The sequence below is a fragment of the Spermophilus citellus genome (assembly GCF_964194105.1).
Source record: "Spermophilus citellus genome assembly, chromosome: 7".
Lineage (NCBI taxonomy): Eukaryota > Metazoa > Chordata > Mammalia > Rodentia > Sciuridae > Spermophilus > Spermophilus citellus.
Window position 1 is genome coordinate 40,906,932 of NC_138188.1, and position 23,399 is coordinate 40,930,330.

Genomic DNA, 23,399 nt, shown 5'->3' on the forward strand with positions numbered 1-23,399 from the left:
CATTTCTCCAAGAAGACTTTGGTACTAGACACCAAAATCTGGGTGCTAGGGTGTGCTCACATGCATCATCATCATCATCATCATTATTAATGTACTTTAATCTTTATAACAATCTTAGATTTACATAGAAAATTAAGAAGATTGTTCAGAGAGAACACACATACCTCATAGTTTTGCTTATTATTATGATATTAGTAGGGTAAATCATTATAATATGAACCTATATTGATATATTATTAACTAAAACCTATGCTTTATTCAGATTTCCTTAGTTTTTACTTAATGTTCTTTCTGTCCAGGATTCCACCGGGATACCACATTATGTTTAATTGTCATGTCTCATTAGTATTCTCTTAGTCATGACAGTTTCTCGGCCTTTCATTGTTTTGGAGGCCTTTAATAGTTTTGAGAAATATATGTTGGGCATTTTGTAGGATACACTTCTTTGGGGCTTGTCTGGGGCTATAGGTTTTGGAGAAGAACATTCAGAGGTGAAGTACCATTCTCATGTCCACACTTAGGTGAAGTACCATTCTCATGTCCACACATGCCTTAGGACTATTGAACTCGGACATCTAAGGTATTGTTTGTTAGGATTCTCCACTGTAACCTTACTCTCATTCCCCCTCTTTGGAAATAAGGCACTATGCTCAAGAGATTACATTTGTTCTCCTTGAGGGTAGGGTGTCTACATATATTACTTGTAATTCATAGCATGGGCTCTTTAATCAATGTTTTGTTTTCTGATATCTCTTTCTCTATGCTAGAAATGAAGTGTCTATTTATGCTGTCCAATTTTGAATTCAGCAAATTAGGTATTTAGAACAATGGATGGGTAGGCATATTTTAAACCTAATGCTGCTAAGTCTATGCTTATGGAGCCAACCTGGTCCTGCTTTTCCTACATGAGCACTATTTTCTTAAATATTATTTGAGCTGATATATGAGAAATATCACTACTAATTAAAGTCACTTTCATTCTTAATGTGTCTCCTAATTTCCACATGGTGAAGTATTTCCAAGTTTCCTGAAGGTTGACCAGGGAAAATTAGTCTCTCATCTTATTTTAAAGAATAATTGGCCACTCAACACACGAGGCAAACTAGACATACAGTGAAAAGCACATTTCCCGCAATAATTACTAGGGTGTTTCCTGGTAAATGGAAGAGCTGTACAGCATCACATTAAGCATGAAAATGCATAGATGCTGAGAGGAGTTTAAGGTTAAAAGGAAAACAAAATACTCCCTGGGGTTTTAATCACTAATTACAGGTCTATAAATATCCATTTCTTGGATTCAGACAGCATTTGGTCTCCTGGATATGATTTAGTTTGGCATATGGGCTTGCCAGGTTTTTTCCTCCTTCCCTTTGTGAACTGCTTGAAATGACTGGAGAGGTCAGACGTGAAGACAGGTGGTGAAAATATTCAGGGGGGAAAATCACAAAAAGTGATTTTCTGGATTTGCCAGCACTTCTATTTAGTGACCTAAAGGAATTGACCCAGCTCTATATTTAGATTTTTGCAAGATGGCGTATGGTACCACACTGTTTACAGGCACTTATTTTCCAAGTAACTATTGTGTTTGCATTGAAAAGATTTATTCCACTTAGCTGTAGGATTGGTCCTTGAAAAGTATAAGAAGACTTCAAATGTGAGAAATACTCATGCAAAAAAAAAAAAAAATTCAATCCAGAGAGAAATCTAGTTATTTTTCTCTCCTTTTAAATACAATTTCTATGCCATTTCAAAGTCAGCTACTAAATTTCAATATATTTATGATAACAAGCATGGAATCCTCTGAGAAAAGTGATATTTTAAAATCAAATTTGCATAACCGGAAATACCTTTGTGTAGTTATCTGCCAATATTTGTACTGTTTGTTTTATAATATCATTATTTTGTATAACTTTGGACTACGTCTATTTGGAAGGTCTGGGATTATTATCTACTTCATACTATTTGAAAGAAAATTAACACCCAGATGCTGGTTATGTCACCTATTTTGATAGAACATAAATTCATGTAGAACATAATTAGGTTGGTTTCAAGGCATTTCCTGAGGAATCAGAAAAAAAAATATCTTCATCTTGTACTTCAAAGAGAGAGATGGCTGAATATCTGTGAATTAAAAGTTCCACTTCAATTAGAAAATAATACAGTTCCTTTACTTCACAAAGTTCAATTTTTCCCTCAAGGTATTCAATGTTCTGCATATATTATTTTATATTTTTGAAGGTGTACCAGAACTTAACTTTTGGCTTTTACATTATTTAGTAGAGTAGGAACTTGGGGGCACTGAGAGGTTTCAGTCAATGGGTTTTATATAAACCTAGTGTCTAGAATTTAAACTCAGAACTCATCCTACCAGGATTGTACACTAAGATTCTGAAAAGAATTCTTAAAGTTTAGAATGATACAGTTTAGAATAATAAAGATAGGTTATGGATATTCCAAAAGATACTCTTTGCTTCTTTCTTGATTTCTCCCCCAATACTCTGGGCCTTCTACAAAGAAAACCTGCTCATTAGTTAAAGTAAGTTTATCAGACCTTCTGGAGCAAAGGAGAAAATCATCCTGATCATTCAGCAGCATCTCAGAAGAGGGCATTAGGGAGGATAGCCACAGGGCTGTAGGGACTGGACCAGGGGTGATTTATGTTGCATTTTTCAAGTGAGCTGAGATAGGAAAAGTCTATGACATTACCTTTTTGGGTAGGTGGATATGTCATGGCTATTTACTGAAGCAAGTCTCAGTAAGTCTTGTGAGCTTGTAAGCCTACAGCTTTGACTTTAAGGAATAATTTATTCCCTTGAGCAATTAGGTCAGTTATTTTATATTTATCTTATTACTACTTCATATAGGCAATGGAAAATATTCCTGGTTCTAGGATTAGCATAGGCACAGAGGTTATGTTGGTTTCAGCCTTTAACACACACATCCAAATTCTCAGTAAGTCCTACTGGCTTCACTTCTGCTATTCCCATTGCTACTACTGATTCAATCCCCGACTTCCCTCACTAGGAATGATTTAATCACCATCCTATGTTATTCCTATATTTTATTTTTTGAAATCTATTCTCTACTTAATGGTCAACTGATCATTTTACCCTGTTAATAGTCTTCCAAAAGCTCCACACTGCCCTCATTGAATGAATGGTGTCTGTACATATTGTCAGGAGTTGATGACCAAGCACTCTTACCTACTGTATTCTGGAGTCACCAAGGAAATCACAGTGCAGACCAGAGCTAGAAGAAAGGAGGCCTTGCTCAGGTAGAGCAAAGATACAGCCACATCTGCCTCAGTAGTGGGGCTTGTCCCCCAGGGCTGGTGGGCTCTTCCAGCTGCCAGCACAGGGCAGCTGACTTACATACACTCTTTCTTTGTTGCAGAAGGACCTTATCTTTCCCCGCAGGGGACAGATAGCGTAGGAGGGCTGGCCTGTTGCGCCATCACTTGACTCACTCTAAGGCAGAACGTACTGAATCTGAAACAGGGAATCTGATGCACAGATTGTAAGGACTCTATCGATCAGCAAGGAAGTGATTCAGGATCAAAGCCCTTTCTTACACAGGGTAGGGCAGTATATATGCTATATATGCTTCAGGCACAAGACTGTCTCTCCCAACAGCATGCAAATTTAAGCCAAAGCTGCTGACATTGACATAGGAAGCTGGTGCATTATCTGGCTCCTACTGTCTTTCTTGACTCCAGTTCTAGCTCTTCTCCTCTGTGTCTAGCACCAAATTCTGGCCACAGGGCTCTTTCTTCTGCTCCTGAATTATGGCCTAGGGACAAATCCCTCATGCCTGACATATCTCTGCCTCAAGTCTTGGGTTAGTTGTCCCCTTCTGGTAACCAAGATCTTGTTTCAAAGATTATTTCATCAGAGAAAGAGAGAGCTTCCTCAATTAATGAACCCAATGTGGACCCCTTTGTCCTTATGTACTATGTGATATAACTCTCCTTTCTTCATGTGATCTAATAATTGTTTGAAATTATTTTGTTTACTACTCATTACTTTTTTTGGTAGGGGTGGATACTGGGGATTGAACCCAGGGGCACTTTACCACTGAGCTACATCCCCAGCCATTTCTAAAATTTATTCTTAGACAGGGTCTCTCTAAGTTGCTTTGGGCCTTGCTAAGCAGCTAAGGTTGGCTTTGAACTTGCTATCCTCTGGCTCAGCTTCCCAAGTTGTTGGGATTACAGGTGTGTGCCTGGCATACTCATTCACTTTTTTTTAAAAAAAATTCTACCTTCCTTTCTATGGACTGCAAGCAGGGACCTCTGTCCTATTTAATGTTTTATCATCCTGGTCTACAACACTGTCTTAATAAACATTTAAAAATATTTATTTCAGTGGTTTGTGGTGATTTAGCAGGACATTCTCATACAGCTGGTTCAAGTATGCATTAGGACACAGTTTGGGGCTGCCTGTCAGCAACAGACCTGTTCATGCCTTGGCTGTGGACTTCCACGTCTAGGCATCCTGCATCTATGTTTGTATATGTGAAAAATCAGGTCTACACAAAGATATTTATTGGGCAGAACAGAATTCACACAGCTAGCCTGAGCTGCTACCTCAGAAGGGCTGGCTTGCAGGATTAGCTCTGGGCTGGCATCTGGGATTTGGCTGGTAAACAGTTTCTTGAACTGAAACGAAACTTCACAGAAGTGATAAAGCTGTTCTACCCTCTAGAGAACGGAGCATCTGCCATTCTGGAATTTTGGTAGTGGCCAGGCAGAGCGTACCTAGGTGTCTATCACTGAAGAAAATCTGGGCACTGAGTCCCCCACTGGGTTTCCTGGGGCAGTAGATGTTGCACATGTGACTGTATTTATTTTTTATTTTGATTTTTTTTGTAGTATTGAACCCAGGGGTACTCTACAACTGAATTACCTCTCCAAAACTTTAAAAAACTCCTTTTGTAAATTTTGCAACCAACTCTCACTAAATTGCCCAGTTTGTCCTTGAATTGCAATTCTCCTGCCTCAGCCTCTTAAGTAGCTTGGATTATAGGCGTGGGATACTATGTATGGCTTGGATTTTTTTTTTTTTCTGTTGAAAGAAGGAACACACTGGGTGAGTCCTGGAATAAGAGAGGAATAGGACGCTTATTTATGGACTCCTCCAGACTTCATTTCTGTTTTTTCCTCTGGCTTATTGCTTTTCTTATTGTTTGTAATTTTTTGCAGTGATGGTGATTGAACCCAGGGACCTACGGCAGTACTAGGCAAGCATTCGCCACTGAAATACATGCTCAATTCTTTTTAAAAACTGTTATTTTGAGACAAGGTCTCACTTAGCTGCACAGGATGGCTTTGAGCTTATGATCCTCCTGCCTCAGCCTCCTGAGTTGCTAGGATTACAGAGGTGAGTCACTGTGTCTGGCTGTTACTTCTTCTGCTGTGATAAATCTTAGCTGTTATAACTATATTCTGGGATCTGGGAGTCTTTCTAGTGAATCATGGAATATGTGGTCAGTTTTGAGGATCCTGAAACATTCACATAAAAAGTTTCCTGGGAGAATATTAAACCATGTACAATGTCCATGTAGAGAGAATTAGTGATGGCACACACTTAAAAAGGAATATTTCCATATGAGGTAATCCTGCATACTGACATAAAAATATTGATCACATATCTTGTTAAGGGAAAAAAATACAAAAAGGAAAGCAAAAAAAAAAAAAGAAAAGAAAAGCAAAACCAGGGTTGGAAGTGATTTCTGTAACTTGCATACTATATTCTTTGTGCACAAACACACATATGTGTGCTTGTGAATGCATAGAATCTTATTAAAATTTGATTTAAAATTTGATCATCAAGTTATTTCTGAGGGGAGGAACTTGGTAGCAACATAGGGAAAGAGATATTTTACTATCTCTTCTGTACTCTCTAATACTTTGGCCACTAGCTACATGAGATTATTTAGATTTAACTTAATTATAATTAAACAAAATAATAAATTGGTTCATCAGAATCAACGGGAACATTTCAATTCTTAAGAGACACATATGGATGGTGGCTATCACATTAAATGTCACAAATACAGAACATTTCCATTGTCAGAGAATGATACAGATCACAGTGACCTATATTCATTATTGCAGCTTGGTACATATTTTCCATTTACACCAGGTACCTATTTTATTATTAAAAAACTAATTAGAACACAGAATTAGGTGAATCAATAAATGGTGAATGTTGACTTAAAAAGTCTCTCCTGACAGACTATTCTGAGAGTCTGAACAAGTAAGATCAAGTCACCTGATTTTATGATAGAAGTTTGTTTACATCTAGTGAAGGTAGGTAAGATAAACAGTGGCTCTAATTCTCAGGGCCCTTTCAGAAAAGCAGATCTTTGGCTTAGGAGTGCCAGCCAGTTCCAGGTCTTGGAAATCCTTGCACATTTACCCAGGAGCTTGCCAAGGAGCACAGAGTGGGATCTCTGGCCTCTCCCCTTTACTGGCTCCAACAACTCATGCCCTAGGCACTTTGGCTAGCCCTAACATACAAGCAGGAGGGGTGAAACAGACCTCTTTGCTTCTCCTTCCCTCTCTCCCTCCTTCAGTAAATAGTTCTTGTCACTTCGTGTCCAGAGACAAGTTATAATCAGTCTTGTGTGCTTGAGTTGGGAGATGCCTGTCATGGTCTTATTACTACTTTTACAGTTCAGTTCAGTATTTATTAAGTACCTAGTGAATAGTAAATGGACCTTATCTTTGAGTTCCTTATGGCTTAGCATGAGAGCTGGGAAGAGGGAACACATGGTGTTGATATAAGCGTAGTAAATGGTGCCAAGATAAAGGTTTGTCCAAGGTGCAAGGGGACATGGCGAAAGGCTGCCTGACCCAGTTGTGAAGGATGCATAAAACTTTTGAGGTGGAGAGCATGAGTAGGGCTCTCCAGGGGGATGACACGTCACCTTGGCAAAGGGAAGAGGGTGTTGGAGCATGGCTTGGGAGCCCTGCAGTCACAGTGCTAGAACCTAAAACTACAGGTGAAAATGAGGACTAGAAGCAACAGGAAAGGCAGATAAGTAGGGGGAGGCTGGTGCTGGGTGCAGAGTGGTGGATTTTACCTGGTCAGGGTCAGGAAGCTAGAAAAGACTTTGGAGTAAGGAGCTTCCATTTGTGTGGATGTGTCTGGATGCATGAGGGGTGGACTGAGAGAAGCAAAGCCCAGGCAAGATGCCCTGCTGGTGGACTGCGATCACAGTCTATAGGGAAATGGAGGCCGGTGGCCTTTTTATTAATGCCTTTCTAGTTCTAGTTCTGTCTTTCTTTTCCCACAGCTTTCTACTTTCTCACCTGAGCTCCTTGAGATCATCTTTCAAATATACTGCTTGAACCCTGGTCTGTTCCTGGGAAGAGAAAAGAAGTAAATGGTCAGTACATCAAATGCTTCATGGAGACTAGCAAGATAATGGACACTGTCCACGGCCTTCCTCGGCATGAGGGAGGCCAGAGATTACTTTTGTACAAGCAGTTTCAGTGCTGTGGTGAGAGCAGAGTCCAGGCTGCAGGGGACCCAAGAGTGCTTCTGAGGGGACAAAGAAGAAAAATGTAGGCAGACAGCTTCCAAATGGCCTGGTAAGGTATATGCTGACCACCAGAATGGGATGCATGTTCAAGGGTAAGACTTTGCTAGAGTAAGAGATTGTACAGTGGGCATATCAGACAACAGCATGACCTCACCTCTTGCACAACTGCTTCCAGACAATATTACAGCGGTTTAAAATATATACACAGAGTAGAAGGGAAGAGAGATGGAGAAAAGTAGATTATTGACAGAGTCATCAGAGTTCCTAGATCCAGTCATGCCTGAAACTTCCAGATATTCTGCCACTGTAGCTGGGCTTTTGAGTTAAGTGAATAAATTCCCCATTTTACTTGAGTGAGGTTGCAATTTAGGAGCTGTACAAATTTTTCTTCCCTAAGGGTAAATGGAAATATTTCTGTTTTACACACACACACACACACACACACACACACACACACAAAACCAAAACAAAACAAAAACTAAAACAAACAAACAAAAAACACCCCAAACAAACCTACAGTGCTAAAAAAGAAAAAAAATACCAGTAGGGAGAAAGGATAAAATGAGAAAGTGGTATAAGACAGACATAGAAGTAGATCATGAATGAAGCATAGCCCTCTGGAGGATGGCACTGATGCAACTCACACATTAAAGTGAAAACTTCAGACTTCACAGGAAAGTTGAAGAATCATGAAGGCAGTGGTCTTATACCTATCAGCCAAATTATACAAATTCTACCAACACTGTTCTGCTCTTTCGTATTTTTGCTTTGCCACACATCTCAGCTATCCATCCTCCTGTCTATCCACTGAGTCAGCTTATTTTTTAATGCATTTCAAGTTAGGCTGCTGATATTAGTACATTTTATTTCTAAATTCTTTGACATGCCTCTTAACTGGACTTCTAAATGTGCTCACAATTGCAAGTACTTAATATATTGAAACAATTATCTGTGATACTTCTATTATATTAATGATATGTCTTCCTTTCAAAATTCAAGCACTGTTATCATTTTTGTAGTTATTATAATTGTAAGGATGTTTTTCATGTTTCTCTCAGATGTCAGGACATGATCCATTAGAAAAATTTCTGGAAATAAAATGCAAATCAAAACCACCCTAAGATACCATCTCACTCCAGTAAGATTGGCAGCCACTATGAAGTCAAACAACAACAAATGCTGGCGAGGTACATTGCTGGTGGGACTGCAAATTGGTGCGGCCAATTTGGAAAGCAGTTTGGAGATTCCTGGGAAAGCTGGGAATGGAACCACCATTTGACCCTGCTATTGCCCTTCTCGGACTATTCCCTGAAGACCTTAAAAGAGCATGCTACAAGGATACTGCCACATCGATGTTAATAGCAGCACAATTCACAGTAGCTAGACTGTGGAACCAACCCAGATGCCCTTCAATAGATGAATGGATAAAAAAAATGTGGCATCTATACACAATGGAGTATTATGCAGCAATAAAAAATGACAAAATCATAGAATTTGCAGGGAAATGGATGGCACTAGAGCAGATTATGCTTAGTAAAGCTAGCCAATCCCTAAAAAACAAATACCAAATGTCTTCTTTGATATAATGAGAGCAACTATGAACAGAGCAGGGAGGAAGAGCAGGAAGAAAAGATTAACATTAAACAGAGACATGAGATGGGAGGGAAAGGGAGAGAAAAGGGAAATTGCATGGAAATGAAGGGAGACCCTCATTGCTATACAAAATTACATATAAGAGGTTGTGAGGGGAATGGGAAAATAAACAAGGAGAGAAATGAATTACAGTAGATGGGGTAGAGAGAGAAGATGGGAGGGGAGGGGAGGGGGGATAGTAGGGGATAGGAAAGGTAGCAGAATACAACAGTTACTAATAGGGCATTATGTAAAATTGTGGATGTGTAACCGACGTGATTCTGCAATCTGCATTTGGGGTAAAATTGGGAGTTCATAACCCACTTCAATCTAATGTATGAAATATGATATGTCAAGAGCTTTGTAATGTTGTGAACAACCAATAAAAAAAATAAAATTAAAAAAAAATAAAATAAAAAAAATAAATAAATGACTGAAGCTTATTCAAGTTGTTTTTTAATATGTTGGCTTCTGGAGATGTCAGAAATTGTGGTGCATTAGACTGTGAGGTTTGACATATGTCCACTGTGGTTTTAAAAATCAATGGCATTCTACCTGCCCTTACATTGCTACATTACCAACAAACAGCCTGTGACCATGCCTGGGTTTCAAATCTTCTTTTAATATCTTTCTTCATAGAGGGATGACCTGGAAGGTATGAGTCTAGGCTTATTTGGCCATGTAGCAGTGTCTGGTAGAATATTTTTATTTAGAAAAATATATTTTAAATATTCCATGTAGATATGTATTTTGTATATGAATATACATTAGTCCTTGTCCCACCCTTTTATGGCATATCAACTCTTAATTGTCTTTATATGATAAATCTTCACTCTCTGGGTTGAATTTCTGGACCTATGTATATTTCTTGGTCTGGTACCCTGTGTTAAGTTGCTGCTGAGCTATCCTGGTTGCTTGTCAATTCACCCTTTCCCCTTTTCTGGATCATACAGCGACTCTCGACAGAGACCTAAATGGCTCTGCTGGTGATATCCAGAGGAGCAGGGATGGCTGTGGGGGGCTGAAAATGAGTTAGAGTCCTGGTTCTTTAATTTGCTTGTATCTGTGTGATGGTTTAAGTTAAGTCATATGAGTCCCATGTCTTAGTGTCCTTTTCCTATGATGAGGTTGGACAAAATGCCCATTGATGTGACATTCACGAGCAGTGTCCACAGAAGGGCATGGTGGAGAAACATCTGGAGTCTGGAAGAGCTGCTCTCCTCTGTTCTCTGTGGTTTTAATTCCAGCCTTGCTCTCTCCTGATCCCCACTCCTGTGCCCTCTCTCACATTCATCCTTTCTCTCTGGACCCTTTGATGTCATCCTCTCTGTGGTCTATTTTCCATCAGCACCCACGTGAACACAGGTCTCACCATTCTTAAAAAGTCCTTGCTTATCCTCATCTTTCCCTCTGAGAACCATCTTGCCCCTTATCCCTCCTTCCATGACTTAGAGATGATTACTATCTTTCCTTCTTTCTCTCTTTTACTCCTTGGATTTCTACAATGGGGCTTCCCTTCTTGCCTTCCAATGACAGAATTATTTCTCCACAATAACTTGCTTAATGGAGACTTTCCAATCTTAGTCCTTCTGTGGATATACTGCTCATGCGTGTCAAATCGATGGGCATTTTGTTCAACCTTATTCTAGAAAAGGGACACTAAGACATGTGACTCATATGACTTAACTAAAAACATGACAGAAATGTAAGATTTTCCAATCCTAGTTTACTTTGCAGCCTTGTGGCTAATATGAATGGAAGGCCTACAATGTATTAGGCTTTCATTCACATACTGACCTTCCCATCACCCAGTGGTAGGTGGTGGCGCCAGCAAGTGTCCCCAGCGCTGCTGGCTGCAGGAGGCTCTTGCCCACTCTTCCCATTCTCTGACTTGTAGACACTTTTTTTACTCTCTTTCTTTCCTCTCCTAAATCTGTCCATTTCTCTTTTACCTTGCTGTCATTATCAAAGTCCAAGGACATTTATGTCTCATCAGGAGACTTTAAAATGCTTTCCCACCAGCCTCTCTGCTTCCCGGTTTTCCTGTCCAACCCATTCTCAGCCTCTCAGGGTGACCTTGCTCCCAGATCTGATCAACCCAGTTGCTCTGCTTCAAATCCTCCCGTGGACTCCTGGTTTGGTTTTTATGTTGGTTGGTTAGTGTTTTGGTTTGTTTTAGTAAAAACACAAGTTGTTCATATAGTCCAAAAGGAGCTTCACATTGTGAATCTTATCAAACAGAACCAGTGGGTCTTATCCTAGGCTCTTCTTCATTGGCCTGTGGAGTCTGGTCTCTGGGTACATGCTCTATCTTGCTCCTCTTTCCCTCCCTCCCTTCTTCCCTCCCTCCCTCCCTCCCTCCCTTCCTTCCTTCCTTCCTTCCTTCCTTCCTTCCTTCTTTCTTTTTCTTAAGGCTTTCTCTTTGTTCTTCCTGGGAAGTACTTGCCTTCAGCCCTACTGGTCTGCTCTTCTGGGAAGCTATCTGAAGGTCCCCTTGTGCTGTGTTGCATGCCTCTCAAGGTGCTCTCAAAGCTGCTCCTATGTTTTAAGCCTAGATATTATAGTTATATTTTAAGTTGCTCATTTCTGTCAGCTTCTCCATCAGAGGGTGTCTTAATTCACTTAGCCTAAGAATTGGGTACATGATAAGTGCTCATTAAATTGTTGTTGGGTGACTGAATAAAAGTAAAATATTCCAGACACTGAGTAATACTAAAACATGAGCTCCTGCATGCATTTTAATTGATTTTATAATACTTCTATTTCTCTCTTTATTCACTCTGACACGGGAAAATCATAGATACCATAGTTAATATACATTTACATATATTTTTATATATAAATTTACGTATACTATTGAAGGCAGAAAATTTAAGTATCACACTTTCTGCCTCTCAAAACCTAGAGAGAAGTTTTGTTATTATAAAATTAGATTAGATGTTTTATGGAAATTTATATCCTCCCATCTTATTTTATTTTTAAATCTCTTTTCCTGGAGAAATGATTTGGTTTAGGATAAAAGACTAGCTGCTTAGAAACAAAATTGTGTAGCTCTTCAACTGGTAATTCACAAGGAAAATTGATACTCATGTCAAAAGTGGAACGGTACATTTCATGTGTAGAACAGTGTACCCAAAGTAAGGGACTCACTTCCACATGCTCATGGGAAGAGATTATTCTTGAACTATTTTTACTTTTCTGAAGAACAGGAGGAAAAAGGCAGTTCCTATTTATTGAAGTTAATGTTCTAGCTCTTGATTCTGTCTTCCCTTTCTGTAGCAGATTGTTTTCTCTCAATATACTAGTTCCAAACCATCTTGCTTTCCCTTTTACATCGTTTGCTTCTAAGTTTTCTAGTGTGGTTATGGTTTCTGTGCCTTTTTTTTTTTTTTGCTTTTATAATTTATACCTGATTTCTTGGTAGCTTTTTTATGAGACTATATCCGTGTGTGTGTGCGCGCGCGCCATTTCTCATTGGGTGATGTGTCTCTGTGAGTCTGCAAGGGGCTGTGTTTCATCATTACTGTTCAGGAATGCAGGTGGACAGAGTAGCTGCCCATCCTGATGTCCAGCAGCCACTATGCGAGAAGGGACACAAGAAAGCCCAAGCAGCCCCCTCTGGCCACTCAACGATCTGGTCTGGAAATGACACACTTTATTTGCATTCGCAACTTGATGACCAGAAATGGTCACGTGGTTCCATTTGTAGTGATGCCCCCGGGGTTCCCGGAAGATGGAGAACTGGACCTACTTGGCCACTGAGCTGGCTGCCTCCGCATATCGCTGATATCGTCACTCCCAAGGGAGCTGGGTTGCCATTGGTTCTTTATGACAGCCTTCTTTGCATTTTTGAGAATAATCCTTATTACCATCCTGCAGATTCTCAGCCAGCCTGGACGTTTTATCCGGATTCTCTATGTGCAGTGTTTCTGCGCAAGGCACAGGGTCGCGGTGTGGTGGCCTGAGTGTTCCCACCCTCATCTGTTTCCTGTAATGACTGCCACACACCCTGCAGCCCTGGCTGGGACTTTTCTCTATTTCTGAGAGTTTTTGTTACACCCACTTCCTTTTCTCCCTCCAGGGCACCAGCATCTGAAGAAATGGGAAGAAACTTTTTCTTGGGTCTATAAACTTAAACCCCCTGCAAAAGAGCTTTGGATCATAGAATCCCAATGTCTTACTTAAAAAAAAAAAAAAAATGCTTCTGGAGCCTGCTTCTTCACATCCTAGAAATCTAGCTGGAAGCAGCAGATGCCAGGAGAGCCCCACAGGTATGTTGCCCTACTTAGAATGGCACTTGGTTTCGGGGAGTCTGGGATCCTCTGTGCCATGGTGGATCTCCCATAGTGCACTGTGACTCTTTGTCTTCTTGGTGGTGTCCTTGTTTGTGTGTGAGTCACTGAATCAGCATTGAACATCCTTCCACTGACAAGAATTGGAAGGTGATTTTTTTGTTGTTGCTGTTTTTATTTATTTGGCAGCCTCCGACACTGAGAGTGGAAACACAAACTCATGGTTGATAATTTGGTTACTTAACGCCTCCAATGTGGATGGCAATTGACTTATTACAGGTGTTTTTTTCTAATACCATCTTTAATTAGCAGGCCCTGGATAAACTTGGCTTTCCACACTTTGGTACACATGTTTTGAAGGCAGGCACCATGCTCCAAATTGAAGAGGGGAACGTCAGCTTTTCCACTTTTTTCCATGCTACTTTGGGGATCGTTCTTAGAACACAATAGTCTTTTCAAAGTCTCCTTCCCCCTTTTTTATACTCATGACCGAGTTTTTGAAATGTTTAATATCTCTCTAGCTACATACTATTGTTCCAAGAGTTCTTTGCTTCTATCCAGTAGTCAATTACATCACCTAGGAACTCAGGGAACCAGTGATAGATACAGGTCCCTCCAGGAGGAGGCTGCACTGGGTAAAATCTTCACAAGGATTCTTTCCAAGCAAAACCTTTAAATAAATTGGGAGTGTGGAGCAGAGGATAATGGTGGCAGCAGTGTGCCTGCTGCCTACCAAACGTTGAATTCTGTGTCAGGAATGATAATTACCAGCTCTGCAGCAGGCGAAGCCATCAACTCTGTCCTGATTACTAATTAATCAAGTGCTAAAGGGATTTAAACCAGTGACCCTGTTCCAGCAATGCAAGTGACAAAGTGATGCTTAAGACTTAAAGGGACACTGGGTCTATTCCCCCTACCCAATTAAAAGGTTAAGTGCAATATTCAGATAATTCCCTGTTGGTTTTGTTGGGTTGTTTGTTTTATTCTGATTGTTTGCTTTATTCACATAGAAGCAGAATTCAACAGAGGAAGTTCGATCATCTGAACTCAGATCTGAATTATAGCATGTCCTAGGAGCATAAGGGCGGGAGGGGAGGTGATTCTAGAAACTATCCATCCCCTCCTCCATATTGATAAACCTGTTGGATTTGTCTTAGTGGGGATTTACTGTCATTTAAATTAATTAGGTTCTGTCTTTAGGTAATAACACTCACTGGTAAAGACTTGAAAAACATGGAAAGTAATAAAAAAAATGACTCATCATGCAATTATTGTTTTAGGTTTTGGTATCATTTTTATCTGTTTTGATAGATCAATTTATTAAACCATGCTATACCCTTTTGTCATGATGTATTTAAAATATATTTGTGACATTAATTTTTTTTGACTTATTATACCTGGTAGTACTCAATTAAATAAATGCACAAAAATGTAATTACTAGTCTCTACAATTAGATGGACTCTCGTTCTTTTCTCCCGTGGCACAGAAAAGGACATAAATATTTTTAAGGATTTTACTGTACTGATAAAATCACTCAGTGGAAAGTTGCACCTGTTTTTGTGAATGCTTGCAGTTTATAAGAGGACCCCTTTCTGTTGCCCTCAACAATACTGAATATTATCCTTTAAAATATTAATTAATGGATAGATGAACATGGAATTGTATTACTTCAATTTTCATCTCTTTGCCTTCTAGTGAGAGTGAGCATTTGTCAAGAATTCCTATAGTTTTTTTTTAATACCAATTAATCTCCTTTCTCTGTTTTCATTTTGGGCTGCTTACTTTTTCATTGATTAGCAGAGAGTTCTTTATATATGAAGGATATTAGCCCCTTCTTCATTTTGTATAATGCTATTTTTTGCTCTAGTGGGTCATTGACACTAGAATTTCTTTTGTCATTTTTAAATATTATAACTGAAAGCCAATTCTTGCTTTGAAATAACTGAATTGGCTTTCAGTTACAATATTTAAATATGTAACCTAGAGAAAAGACTTTATTTTTTTCTTGAACTCAGTTGCCTCATCTGTAGAATGTGGGTTGGAAGAGGGATACGGATGATTGGAAGAAAGAAACCAGACAGTTTGGATGAAATGATCTGTTGCAACTCTTCTAGATGGAAAATCCTAAATTTCATTACTTCCCAGTTCTATACTAATTCCTGCTTATTATCAAGCTGTGTGTTACTCTTTCGATCTTGTATATTTTGAGCAAGCATTACTATTTCTTATTAAGTTACAGTGGTACAAATTCAGGGTTAATTTTTTTTTCCCGATGGAGAAACTTCTGCATGCCCTCAGGGCTTTTTTCTTCTGTTAAACTGTTATGAACCATTTCCATTTAGAAAATAGCAATAACGTTAATGAGTTAGCCCTGCCACTTTCATAGAATTGCAGCTAATGAAAGATCTTGCAAACAGAGTTGGGCAACACAATTAAAGTTACCAAAGATTTCCTCCTGACTTTGAGCCTGTTGGACTTTTTTGTCATGTACATGTACACACACACACCCAGAGCCTCTGCCATATAAAAAAAAATGTACGGTGGTTGCACTGTTAGTAGAAGAGATGGTGCAGTTTATTACCTGAAGCATTGTCTGCAGTGTGTTGATTATGAAGAGATGCTGTAGTTTGTCTACGGGTGATTTTTAGGGTGAGTTAACAGCTATTAAGTTTAGGGATGTCTGTGTTTGTAGATTCATGTGTCGTATGGAACATCTCTAGTTTTATAGTTTAGTGGAGTAGCCTGGAGATATCCCACAGTCCTGCCCTTGTACCTGAACAGCAGCTTATGCCTCATGGAATTGGCAAAGTGTTGAACAGGAAGATCTTAAACTGTGTGCGTGTGGCCTGGCTGGAGAGTTCACGAGAAGTTTCTGCAATAGTTGCTTTTTTAAAGGGGGGTTGGGGGGCCTTCAATTTAGAAAAATACTTTATTTTTAAGTTGGCATTTCCTGAAAAAAATACCTATATGCAGCTCTGACTTCAGGCTGTTTCTCATTAAGATGCTGTTTCCTGTTTTGTTCATTAAAGTTTTGAAAGATCCATCTTCTGGCCAATTTTCCCAGAAAAGCTGAGTTTATAATTACCTGGAATCAGAACTTTATTCTAGTTAAAATGCTACCGCCTCCCTCAGCCTCACTGCAAGAGGACCTGGGATGGTCTCTTAGGGACATGACTTCTACCAGCTGGACTAGATCAGATTCTGGCTCCTGCCCTGAATCCCAGTCTCTACCCCATATAGCTGCTTTGACATTTTCCCTTCCATCACTAAGTACTAGAAGATGGTTCCTGCTGTGTTTTGGAATGAGTAGGATAGTGTTGAAAGCTTCCTGATGTGTCTTTGTTGGTAAGTTCTGCTCAGCCTTGTCCACCGTGGTGGCATATCCAGAGAAGCATGAGTTTGTAGAGAAGATGTGATACAAGGGAAGGAAGACAGGAAGAAATAGGAAAAGAAAAGCCCCATCCCTGTATCTGGCTTTGGTCTAAACAGCGTGGTTGTATAAATGGAAGGCAATGGGGTGGGCAGGTTTCCCTTCATTCATTTTGGGATTTTTTTAATGAGAACCTGTCTGAGACCCTGTTCTCCTATCATGCTGGAGTTGGAGCTGGTCACGGCTGAGGGACTCTATTTCATACCTCTCCCCCACCCTCCCAGTAGAAGAGCTGAGTTTGCATTCTGATCTAAATAGAAGGCGGACATGCTCACATATTCCTGTGGGAGGAGGTGTGGAAGTCAGCTGGCTCTCAGGCTAGACACCTTCCCAGAACAACAATAAATAGCAAGAAACACTTAGCAAGGGCTTCTGTGTGCCAGGTATCCTCAGAGTACTTTGTTTTTATTAATTTAATCCTCCTAGCAACTCTGAAAGCTAGATGCTGTTAGCATTACCCTCCTCCCCATTTTGGAGTTGAGGAACCACACTCACAGAGATGCTAAGTAACTTGCCCAACGTCACAGGCAATGAGTGGGGGTTTGAAAACAGGCAATTTGAGTAAGAATCTGAAGGGATGACTATTGTGAAGAGCGAAATGGTCTTAGAGGAGCTCTCAGCACCAACAAGAGTTGAATAGAGAGGACTGTGGACCAGGACTGAGTGAAGGGCTGCAGAGGTGATGGGTTCTGCTACTCCATAGCAGGTACTTGAAAGCGCAGCTTTGAGAGGAGCCAGCAATTCAGGGAAATGCACAAGGAATGCAAATACCTATTCCCACCCACCTTGCCCATCACTCCAGAGGCACATGTGTCCCTGTCATATATCCACTGCCCACTTGTGGGAGGAAGAGAGAATAAAGCCTTTACCAAAGGAGACTGTGTTCCCTAACCTAATGGTTCAAGGAATATTTTCGAAGTGAGATCACCATATTTCACTTAAATTTAGATTTTTTTTCCACCTGTGGGTGGTGCTCAGGAGAGAAGCAGAATCTGTTATAGACAAATTGAGAAAACAACATTTTCTTGGCACATCTGAATGTAGCTTAAGTCCCAAAGAGTGGAAATAATTTTATTTTCCTGTGCATTAAAGGCACCGGAGTATAGTTTTGTCATTATGCATGGGGTGTGTGTGTGTGGGGGGGAGAAATACACCCTAGATGTTTTCTTATCATTTTCCACTAACCAGAGCAAAATATGACTCAACCAAATGTATCTAAGTGTTCTTGTTTTATAAAAATCACTGTAATTCTACAACTCCTAAATTCTTTAAGATTACTGAACTGCATGGTTTTTGTTAAAGTGGCCATTAGAACACAAGTCCCTTCAGCCCCACACAATTTATTCTGACGACTAATGCAGGAGCCAATTACCTTTCTATTTCTGGGATGTTAAGGAGAACAGCAAGGACACATGGGAAAATTGCCTATTCTAAGAACTGCATATTTGTCCTTGTCAAAGACTGTCTTGACTATGTTGCGTGGAGACAGCCCAGGCTGTGGATGGACATGGCAGCTTAGGCCTTCCAGAACCTCCCTCTGCAGGTGTGAATGCCAGGGTTGTTCCCCAGAATGACAGAGGCCCTCCATCATACCTTGGGACTTGTAGGCCATGTCACTGGAGCTACCTGAGGGCGGTTTGGAATTATGCATAAGATTAAAGTTTTGGAATTGTGTGGCTGTAATCTAGGAAAATTGGGGGTTATATCATCATCTTTCATGTACTCTCTAGAGGTTTCTACCTGCTTAGGGTAGAATGTCCCAAACTTTAAGCATTTCAGGATCATTTTCACTATGACCACCTGTGGTATTATTTATTGAATGCTTTTGTTTAAACTCATGGACTTTATTTACTTAAGTACATGTGTTTAAGAAGGCACATTTGTGTGATTATCATAAATGATTAAAAGAGAGACCTTTGCCATAAATGGGTAATCATATTTAATAATAACTTAGAATGGTAACAAACAAAATGGTAAAATCTAATCAACTGCTATTGCCTACCTAAGTTCTGAACTTGTAGCCTGGCCTCTTGTTTTGTTAAAGGAAGAGATTAGGGTCTAAGAAGTGCTAAAGACCTAAGGAGCACCAACTTAAACTCTCCTTGGTGTAATAGGATTGAAAGAGAATGGCAAAGGCTGTGACTTGCCTTGCCTAACCCAGCCAGGGGACCAGGGGCCTTCCTGGACCACGCTAGGGATAAAGATTCAGGAGCAATTAAGAAGTGAGACGTCCACTGCAATCTAAGCACGTATTGTAGCCCATGACCTCCCAACCAGCACTATATAGGGTGTAATGTGTTATAAGCTCCCCAGAATTTGCCTCCCCCATTTTGAGATGAAATATTAAGGGGGAAAACATGCCGTACTCATTTAGTCCAACCATAGTGCACTGTATGTCCATGCCACAGACCTCATGATAAGAAAGTTTTCTTTGTAGAAGTGAGAGGACTTGTTAATTGACCTGGAAAGTTGGGTAGTTGATATCTGGTACCACAATGTGTGGCACTGATGAAGTTAGAGAATATATTAAAGCCCTGTGGTCTATGGAACAAGTCACCACAAACATTCATTGCTTAAAACAACAGATATTTATTTTCCTCATACCTCTGGGGGGGGGGGCAAATCTAAAATGAGATTCACTGGGTACAATCTGGGAGTCTGCAGGGTGGAGCTCCCTCTGGAGGCTCCCGGGGAGATTGCACTCCTTAGCTCTTCTGTTTTTGTGGCTGCAGGCATTCCTTGGATTGTGGCTGCATGGGTTTAGACTCCACCTCCACATCATTACTGTCTCCTCTTCTGTGTATGCGCCTTTCTGTCTCGTCTGGTGTCAGGTGAGAGCCCTCTTTCTGGTTTGCAGATAGTTGTCTTCTCAGTGTATCCTCATGTGGCTGAACGAAAAAAAAATCTCTCTCTTGTGTTTCTTTTTCTAAGGCTGCTATAGTAATTCTATTCATAGGGGCCCCACTTCCATGACCCAGTTACATTCCAAAATCCTAACTCCTAAGTGTGATCACATGGGGAATAGGATTTTAACATGTGAATTCTTTCTGAGTAGTTAGGGGAGAATACAAATATTTAGTACATAATGCTCTGTCTTATAAAGACACCTGTGATTGGATTTATGATTCACTCAGATAGTCCAGAATAACCTCCTCATCTCAAAATCTTTAACCAAATTTTCAAGAAAACTTTCAGCAAAAAAAAAAAAAAAGAAATATTTACAGGTTCTGGGATTAAGATAGGGGTGTGTTTTGGAGGGTCCATTTTTCAGCCTATAATAGAGAGGAAGATGCTCTTATTAAAATGCTTTGCAGAAGCAACCTCTGTGAACCAGACATTGTGCTGCGTAATTTGTATGTTAGCATGTTGGCTCTGGATGACAACCTCATGAGATGCTGTTGTCCACATTTCACAGATGAGGAAACTCTAAGAGAGTTTAAATACCTGTCCAATATTACAAAACTAGCAAGTAGCAGATGCTTTAGCAATTCCAATTTGCCAACAGCCAAATCACATTATATTTACAACCTCACTGATCATATATTATCAAGCGAATGTATTCTGCATTCCTGGATGTTTTGGCCTGTTTGGGTTTGGCCCAAGCTCCTCATTTTCTGTGGTAGTCACCTGAAATAGAAGCTTGCCATGACAGCCAGACTGAGGACATGATTCTAGGCAAACTTCTACAGTGCTGACAACAGAGTTCATGGGTGAATGTGGACTTGCTTTAATGAAAAGAAAAAGAAAACCACAAACACACTGAGGGCTACAGCACATTGACTATGTCCTTATTTAATACCCAATCTGCTTCAGAATTAGTCATGTTTTCTGTGACTTGGTTGAAATAATCCACCACAATGATAAGTTGTTTGTCTTGCCTACAGGAGGCAGGAATATTCCATCTGTTCACCTTCCCGCACACTCGTTGTGTGGCTCAGGTATTTTTAGTAGATGCTGTAATTGCTGTTAAGATGAGCTTCCCTAAGCTCTTCAACATGATCCTGTCGAAAAGCTCTACATTGACAGAAGTTTTGCAAGGGTAATGAAACACTTGGACAAGAACAAACCTGCCTAGGATGCTTCATCATTCAAGGTCTAGACTTTGGAAAGATATTCTCAATGACCTTCATGCATCCTCCTTCTATTCAGTTGAATTAGAGAATAAACAAGATGAAATCTCTCGGCTACCATCTGGTAAAATGGGGGTTTCTAATTGCCTATATCCTTGGCTAAGCTTAAGAAGGAAGAGTGGCAAGGAACTACTTCCCCACAGAACCAGGGTGTACTGATGTTGCTTAAGGTGCCTGTCAGGATCTGGCTTCTGAATCCCACACACAATGCTGCTTTACAGGGAGGTACAGAAAGGGTGATCAAGGGCATCCATCCTGGGCTTTCTGTGGACAGATGTCGTGATAGGTTCATTTAGGAACATTGAGTATTTTGCTCCAAACATAAAACTTTAACATCCGTGTCTTCACTGTTGCAGAGGTGAGTCTAGAACACACACACAAGTAGATTTGAGTCAGCATTCACCTAGCAAGAAGCAGACCCCATCTGTGATGCAGACCTCTTTGTTCTGGAGTTCTCTCTTTGTGAGCTGGGTGAAGGGGGTGGGGCTGTCTTTCCAAGTCCCTTTCCTTCTACCCCTCGCACATCACCTCTGGCAGTTGCCTAGGATGTTGAACAGCTGCTTCTTTCCGATTCCTAAAGGTCTATGCCACAGCTTTGTATTTATCTCGGACAGTCTGCTGGGTTGAGCTTATTATCTTATTGCTTTGCTGCTGCAGAATTTATGGCATAAAAGGCCCTGCTGCTGGCTGTGAGCTGAGTAGAGCAGTCCAGTTGCAGAGTCCTTGTGAATTAGGGCACCAGATGCCCAAGTAAGATAAACTTGTTGCTCCTCCAGTCCTTGGGATGAGATTTCTCCCTCAGAGCCCACCTTCTGCAGAGTTAACAATTTAGATTAAATTAGTGGAAAGCACAGAAGGCTATTTTCATTTGTAAAGAGATTATTATTTTTTTTCTTCTTAGGCTAGAACTACAATAAGAACACAAAGATACATTGAAATGGGATTTCATTTTTAAATGGCTTTCTTTAATACAAATAATAATATGAAAGGAAAGCTATTTGGGTAATGTTGAAGAGTGTCTGGCCGTGGCATTTTAATAACCATAGGTAATACATTTAAGACTGTAATTGTGATGCTGGTATTTTAACTGCTTTACAGAAATATACCAAAGTGGATGGATGGGGCCTGTTAGGAACCCCCTTGGGGGAGGATTCACAGAGGTACTGACCCATCAGATCCTAGGGTGGCATCTCAGTGAGCCAGGAAGGAAACGATCTTTAGCTTAGAATAATTTACATCCATAATGCACCTTAATCTGTAAAACATTTGGCTGAATGCTTTATATTGGGGAAACTCTTATTCATGCTATAAAATATAATCAAATGCATTTCATGGTAATGAACCACTCAGGTTTAATGAATTTTTCTTTAACTGTGGAGTTAATGTCCTATTTTAGAGTTACTTTCGTCCAGTGAGTATTCGAGTGATCACCCACGTATTCTGTGGAATCTTTCATAGACGCTGGCAAAATGGAGAGAAAAATGTTTTGTTTAAAAAGTACAATTATTAAAAATAAGCATGATGGGAATCCTAACATGTTGAGACGATTTATACTTCTCAGCTCGGTGACTTCTGAAGGAAATGGTGCGGCCTCTGTTTACCACCTGCTCCTTTGGTCCTAGATTAATAACATCTGACCAAGCATGAAGGCATGCTGGGGCCATCTGCCATCACACATAGCAAGATGTGCTTCAGCTTTCCCAAGTCGGACTCTAACAAACTGTGTGGCGCCACTCTCTGTCGACAGTCATCCCAGTTAGCTCCATGACCCAGTTATTTGGATAACAGGAATTCAGGACTCATCGAGGTCAAAACCAGAACTACTTATGGTGCTTGGTGGCGGTTAAAGTGCTAGGCCACCTATAATTTCAATGATAATTATGACCTTTCTTTTCTATTTACGTAATAATAGGATGTTAAAGAAGACCTGTGCGTTTGTCTCTGGGCTTTGATGTGGTCTCCGAAGTTGAGAAAAACAGATGCCAGGGACCTGCGCAATGTCAGCATGTGGAATTCCTTTCCTCCAGACCTGTCCCTCACTCCCCATTCCCTACACCAGCAAAGCACCCCCTCTTCACTGCCACACTCACCTTATCTGTGGCCACTATGCCCTGCTTTGGGATGCCTTTGCACTCTGGCCTTCTGTTGCTATGGAAACAAGAGTCCCTGTAATGATGAGTAGGATGGGATGGTGGAGAAGGTCCCCTACAGGCTGGTGCTCTTGCTGTGAAGGTTCCCAAGAGCAAGACACTCAACCTTGGTCCTGCCTTTCTCCTCCAGGTTATGGAGAACTGTCCTTGTGGTCATGATTAGCCTTCCAAGACCAGCCCATCCAGCTGCCAGAAAATGGTGGGCTTAATGGCAAT